Source organism: Mauremys mutica, unplaced genomic scaffold (genome assembly GCF_020497125.1).
Source record: "Mauremys mutica isolate MM-2020 ecotype Southern unplaced genomic scaffold, ASM2049712v1 Super-Scaffold_100214, whole genome shotgun sequence".
Taxonomy (NCBI): domain Eukaryota; kingdom Metazoa; phylum Chordata; order Testudines; family Geoemydidae; genus Mauremys; species Mauremys mutica.
In genome coordinates, this window is record NW_025423289.1 from 308584 (window position 1) to 315443 (window position 6860).

A 6860-nucleotide genomic window follows, 5' to 3' on the forward strand; every position below is an offset into this window, starting at 1 on the left:
CCGGCCGGGGGATAGAATCTCATGTCCGAGATCCCGGCTCCCGTTACTTTGCAAAGCGTGTGCGTTTGCTCAGGGTTTTAGCTGTGGGCCAAGTGCCCTCTGGCTTCTCGTCTGGGCTCCGTCCTCCATGCTCCTGGGCATCAGCGGGACTGTCTCAGGAGAGCAGCTGCCGCATCCCAATCTCCGCCCAGCCGGAGAAGGAGCAGAGGCAGCCCGGAGAAAAGACTCCTTTGAGCGCCGGAGACGGCCGGAGCATCTTATTTGCATAGCCACAGTGCATTGCACACAGCGAAGCGAGTCCCTGGTCAAGGTGTTTTGCTCCCTGTGTCCCCGGTTCTGATGATCCAACTCGGGCTGTCAATCGGTTCAATTCCATTTCCTCTGAAAGCTAGCGGTGTAGCGGGCTGGGAGAGTAGTCACCCTGACTTTTGGGAGCGTAGGCGGTTGCCCCGGCAGTGCCTCTGCGGCATGTTCTACATATTCTGCTTTCTCTTTAGTTTGTATAAATCTTTCGCTTTTTACTAAAGATTTCCGTGGAGAGAAATGTTGATGAGTTTGTACCCAATTTTTTAAGGCTTTGCTTTGGCAAGGCTATTGCCTGCTGTGAGAAAAAACAGAAAGGGACTACCTGAACTGGTGTTACTGGCTGAAGCTTTTCTATAGTATGAAAAAACTCAGAGCTCTGACAATGATTTTTCCACCTTTTTTTTTCTTTAAGGTTCTCGTGTTAGTGAGATGGTTTCCTAGCTAGCAGGGGACTGTTTTGTGATGTGTATTCCATTGGCTCTTGGGTTTTGTATGTTTTTGGCAGAAATGGTGGAGGAGAGTATCACTGTTGAAGAGCAGCAAAGAAATGCGTTGTTGTTTGTGTTAACGTTTGGTTTGTCCTAAGAGTGTACGGTTTGGAGTCATTAGTAACTCTTTGGTTAGTTATTGGTAACAGCTTATTATTGGGCCCCTGAGTTGAAAGGCTGCTCTTGCAGCTTTTAGTTTGTCATTGTTGGAAGGTCAGTTCAAGAGCTGCTTTCTTAGTCTAGTCCGTGAGGGTTCTTCCGCCGCCCTCCTTAATATACCTTCCAGAAGGTGATTGCATGGTTTCCCTCATCTTCCCACAGAAGAGAAATTGTCCATCCCTTTCCTGTTTGGAAAACACCAGTGTTTTAATTTAGGAAACGGTCAACGTTTTGCCCAGACGAGGGCTAGTTCATAGGAGCAGAAGAAGAGGAAGGTTGTGGCCCTTTGAGTCAGATTCCTAGCGTTTCAGGCCAGAAGGAACCAGCCGATCACCTCAGAGGGACTAAGGGGCACCAATGCCCCAAATGGCAAGGAATTGCTTTGATGCATTTGACTGTGTGTTTGAGCTAGTTCTGTTGGAAGGAACAGAAAAGAGCCTCGGGGCTGCGGAATAGCACTTGAATAGGCTTTCTTTGCCCTGTTTTGCTGTAAGAGTTAACAGTGAGAGATTGGTAGTCCAGGTCAGTGGGTGGGTTTATGGGAATTAGGAGTATTAGAGGGGAAACCTGGGAGAGGAAGGCGTCTGCAAGACTTGTCTGTCTTTGAACAGAATTGTGTGTTAAGGGTTCTTGCTTTGAAGTCTTCCACTGAAGTCATTTCACCCATGAAAGCTCATGCTGCAAAACGTCTCTTAGTCTGTAAGGTGCCACAGGACTCTTTGCTGCTTTTACAGATCCAGACTAACACGGCTACCCCTCTGATACTTGTAATTTGGGAAGTGTGGCTTCAAGTGTCTGATCTCGCTAACCAACAGCAGGAATTGCAGGGTTTCTTCTGAGCGCGAAACAAGCGGGCAGTGTTGCTTTAATGCAGCTATTGTTTGCCGTTGATGATCGTTCCTGCTTTCCTTTTGGAGAGTAGCGAGGGGGAGAACACCGACTGAGTGGTTAGACCTTACAAAGCAACTTTAAAAATGTGTTTTTGGGTTTTTCTGTTTCATGAATCTGTTTATAGTTTTTGTTGATAGTCTGTTTCATTGCAAAACTTAATTTGTTTTGATAGGATTTGGAAGAGAAGTAAATCTTGTGTGAAAAGGGTGTTTTAAAGGTTTCTAATTCAGTACTTACTAAAAAAATTTTAATATACCTTTATGCTGTTATATCTTTTTCTCTTGTAATCTATGTCAGAATTTAGGTGGGGTCCTGTGTCTGCACTTTCTCTTCTTTTTCTACTTTCTTCTCTGCTTTACTTTTCTTCCCTTTCCATTTTTCTGGAAGCCCCTAGTTTTACTCCTACTGCTCTGGCAGGGGGTACGCAGTTTGCTCTTGGCCCCAAGCCCATGAGACAATCCACACAGGATCTGAGAGTTACTATCGCCTGGCCCTATAGTGGGTAGAGGGTGGAATGGGGAGAAAAGCGGCTCACACAGAGCCCCTGCCATTGGGGAGAATGGAGGACCTTGCTATGGGTGGAATCAAACACACAGAACCCCTGCCATGGAGAAAGACTGGGGAACACTGCAATGGGGGGGAGGGGTTTACATGAGGGATTTGCATATGTCAACATCTTCCATGCCCCACTGGGTGTTTTCCTTCCCATCTTGTTTCTTCTCTTTTCTGTTACTCCTTTTTTCTGTCTGAGGTAAATGAAAAATCCACACCCCTGAGCTGACCTAAACCCTCCTACAGTAACTCCTCACTTAAAGTCATCCTGGTTAACCTTTTGTTATGTTGCTGATCAATTAGGGAAAATGCTTATTTAAAGTTGTGTAATGCTCCCTTCTAATGTTGTTTGGCAGCCGCCTGCTTTGTCTCCTGCTTGCAGGAAGAGCAGCCCGTTGCAGCTAGCTGGTGGGAGCTTGGAACCAGGATGGATCGGGCAACCCCCTATCAGCTCCCCACTCCCCTAAGTTCCTTGCACAGCAGCTGCCTGCAGTTCAGCTGTGTCCCCCTGCCATGTGCTGCTCCTGCCCTCTGCCTTGGAGCTGCTCCCCGAGACTCCTGCTTGCTGTGCCGGGGGGAGTGAAGGAAGGGGGGACTAATCTCAGGGTGTCCCCCTACCCCCTGCTCCTGCTAATCTCAGGGTGCCCCCCTACCCCCATCTTCCATAGAGCAGGGCTCAGGAGGGAGAGAGCTTGCAGCAGCTGGGATCACAGCAAGCTGATCTAATTAACAAGGCAGTGTACTTAAGGGAAATGTGCATATCTCCCTCCATTCCTGCTGCCTTGCAGAGTGGGAGAGTTAACCCTTGAGGGCTCAGCCAATTGCTAGTTCATCATTTAGCAGTAAGGGAAATATCCCACCCTCTAACTCCTCCACCTCAACCAAGCTTCACAATCATCATCACTGTGTACCAGTATTAAATTGTTTGTTTAAAATTTATACTGTGTGTGTGTATATATATATATATACACACACACAGTCTTTTGTCTGGTGAAAAAAATTTCCCTAGAACCTAACCCCCTCATTTACATTAATTCTTATGGGGAAATTGGATTCGCTTAACATTGTTTCACTTAAAGTCGCATTTTTCAGGAACATAACTACAACGTTAAGTAAGGAGTTACTGTATAGACTGCTAGTTGGAAAAGCGAGAGGGGAGAGCACAGACTGAGTGGTTATACTTTGTATACTGAATAAAAGGAGTTTTTTTAGTGTACCAGAAATCTAGTTATGAGGAAGGTTAGATATAATAGCTTTATTTAGAAACTTGTATAACACTTAGGTGCAGATAGTTTGGTTTTCTTTTTGCTGGGGTGGGTTTTGAGTAAATCATTAGTCTGCTTGGCTTCTTTCATAATCTGAAGTGGATTGAGCCTCTAAATCCTTCTACTCCTCTCCCCTCCCCCCCAAATGTGAAGGGACACATCCTCAACCTTTTGTCTTATTCTGCTTTGTAGCAGAAAGATGCTCTATTTAAATAGTCATGATCCATTTAGGTTAATTCTTATACTGAATGGCGGGTAGGAGAGGGTATAAATCATTGGAGACTCTTGCCCCACTCCGTGTGGCCTGTGTTTTTCTTTGTTTTAAAATGAGACTGTCTAGATTTTATGTAAATATATTTGGGTGGTTTCACTCATATTTATATTGTTATGAATTTCATGTGCTCTTGTCTCACAGCAGACATGGGGGAAAAGCCTGTGGCAATGGACTTTGCAAAATTATAGACTAGTGATTCTCAACCTGTGGCCCAATCAGCAGCTGTGGCTGATGTGGCATCCTCAGGGCCATACAGGTAGTATATAGTGTGTGGATTCTGCTCACATAACACAGAGAAAGTTGCCTATGCAGCTCACAATGGTAAATAGGGTCAGATCAGAAGATATCTTCTTTCCAAGTGGGAATTGTGCAGGGAGGAACAACAGACCTAGTGCAGCTGTGTTGCCACTGTCTACTAGCACTGAAATGGTTCAGAATGCCTTGGTTCAAGTGGCACCAGTTCTAAAAGCAAGGGTGATTTAGTGCTGTGGTTCTCAAACAGGGGTATCCAATGGTCTTCCAGGGGGTACATCAACTCATCTAGACATTTGCCTAGTTTCACAACAGGCTACATAGAAAGCACTAGCAAATTCGTAACAAATTAAAATTCATACATTGATTTGTTTATATTGTTCTCTATACTATACACTGAAATGTAAGTACAATACTTATATTCAAGTGATTTATTTTTATAAATATTGCATCTGATTATGTTAGCCAGTAGTTTTTAAATGAGGTAAAACTTGGGGGTATGCAAGAGAAATCAGACTCCTGAAAGGGGTACAGGTGTCTCTAAAGGTTGAGAGCCACTGATTTAGTGCAGGTACCACCGGTAACATAGAACCCTGCAAAAACTTCTAGTGCAGATGAATTTGAGAGCAAGCCAGAGAGAAACAGCTGCGGAGCATGCTAGAAAGGGCTGACCTGTCCGCCTTGTCTGTGCCTGACAGGCTTTCATGTGGTATGGAGGAGCCTTTGAGAGGTATGGCAAAGCAAGAGGGTTTGATTAGTTGCTAGGAGCTCCACATGCTAATTAGGAGGTGTGTTTCTGTAAATAGCGACATAAACATCTTCTAATGGACAGTGTTCTAAAGCTGTCTCAATTGTGCTTTAATGAAATGGGAACCTGGTTTTAGATTTTTGGTCTTTAATTCGCTGGGGGTGAAACCTGTTGTATGGAAACATTCACCGTGGGAAGGAAGCTTGTGCACATTAGCCTGGGTGTGTAGCCAAGCACAGCTTTGTTAAGACTATATTTTCAGGGATCATTTCTATAGTTTGTCACTAGAGATGTGTGGTTGAAAGTGTCTGACCTTGCTAACCATGATGAGGAGTTAAAGTGTTCTTTTCTGAACATGAAGTGAGTGGACAGTGGTGTGTTAATGTATCTGCTGTCTGCTATTGATGAGTGTTCTTGCTTTCCTTCTGGGAAGCTAAAAGGAAGAGAACACAGACTGAGTGGTTAATCCTTATAAAACAAGTTTAAAAATAAGTGGTTTGGTTTTTTTTCTGTTATCTGGGTTTGTTTAAAGCAAAGCTTTTGTGCAGTTCTGTTTAGTGGCAAGTCTTAATTTATTTTGGTAGAATTTGGAAGAAAAGTAAAGGTAGTGTGAAAATGGTATTATTAAGGTTTCTAGTTCAGTACTTACTGAAAGATTTTTTTAAATGTCTTTATGCTGCTCTCTCTCTCTTTTTTTCTTGTAATCTATTTCAGAATTTAGATAGGGTCCTGCGTCTGCACGTTCTCTTCCTTTTCCACTTGCCTCTCCGCTTCTCTTTTCTTCCCTTCCCATTTTTCGGGAAGCCCCTATTTTTACTTCTCCTGCTCTGGCAGGGGGTACGCAGTTTGCTCTTGGCCCCAAGCACATCAGACAATCCACACAGGATCTGAGAGTTGCTGTCTCTGGGCATATAGTGGGTAGAGGGTTCTAAAGCTGTCTCAGGGTATGTCTACACTATGGGATTATTCCGATTTTACAGAAACCAGTTTTTGGAAACAGATTATATAAAGTCAAGTGCACGCAGCCACACTAAGCACATTAATTTGGCGGTGTGCGTCCATGTACCAAGGCTAGTATCGATTTCCGGAGCATTGCACTGTGGGTAGCTATCCCATAGTTCCTGCAGTCTCCCCCACCCATTGGAATTCTGGGTTGAGATCCCAATGCATGATGGGGCAAAAACAGTGTCGTGGGTGATTCTGAGTAAATGTCGTCAGTCAATCCTCCCTCCATGAAAGCAACTGCAGACAATCATTTTGCACCCTTTTCCTGGGCAGATTGCCCGGGCAGATGCCATAGCACGGCAACCATGGAGCCAGTTCAGCCTTTTTTCACTGTCACTGTATGTCTACTGGATGGTGCTGAGAGACGTGGTACTGCAGTGCTATACAATAGCATTCTCTTGCTTTTTATAAGTTAGCAAAGATGGTTACCAGCTATGCCATACTACTGCTGCTGGGTGTGGAGTGAGGAACGGCGGGAGCTTGGAGTTCTGGTGCCACATATCGGGACAAAGAGCAACACCATTGTCGGCCCTGGAGCCAGAGGCATGCTGTAAAGGTCACTGAAGGCCGCCATTCATGTGCTCTACCTGGACACCCTGAAGAAAAAGCCGGACCAGGGCAATGCTTTTGAGGTCACCAGCAAGTGGGACTCCAGCAATCACTTCCTCCCCTCTGGCAGCTTCATCCGTTTTGCCGACTGGCCGTTCATACACCGCGCCCGGTTGAACTGTGTCCCTCTCAACGGAGCCATCCGCCACTGGAACCCGGACAAGCGCTGCAGGAAGTGTGGGTACGCCATGGAGACCTTGCCCCATGTCCTGTGCAGCTGCAGGCCCCATGGCAGAGCCTGGCAGCTGCACCACAACGCTGTCCAGGACCGCCTGGTGAAGGCCATCGCCCCGCACCTGGGAGAGATCGCT

General features: G+C 45.5%; 3 non-coding genes across 3 annotated transcripts; all 3 read left to right on the plus strand.

The window, feature by feature from the left end:
• The first annotated feature begins 477 nt into the window (after positions 1–477).
• LOC123360133 lies at positions 478–593 on the plus strand. The gene has a single exon (XR_006575967.1). It is a non-coding gene; the product is annotated as a U5 spliceosomal RNA (small nuclear RNA).
• Positions 594–1685: 1092 nt separating this feature from the next.
• LOC123360136 lies at positions 1686–1902 on the plus strand. The gene has a single exon (XR_006575970.1). It is a non-coding gene; the product is annotated as a small nucleolar RNA U3 (small nucleolar RNA).
• Positions 1903–5181: 3279 nt separating this feature from the next.
• On the plus strand, positions 5182–5398 carry LOC123360135. The gene has a single exon (XR_006575969.1). It is a non-coding gene; the product is annotated as a small nucleolar RNA U3 (small nucleolar RNA).
• The last annotated feature ends 1462 nt before the right edge of the window (positions 5399–6860 follow it).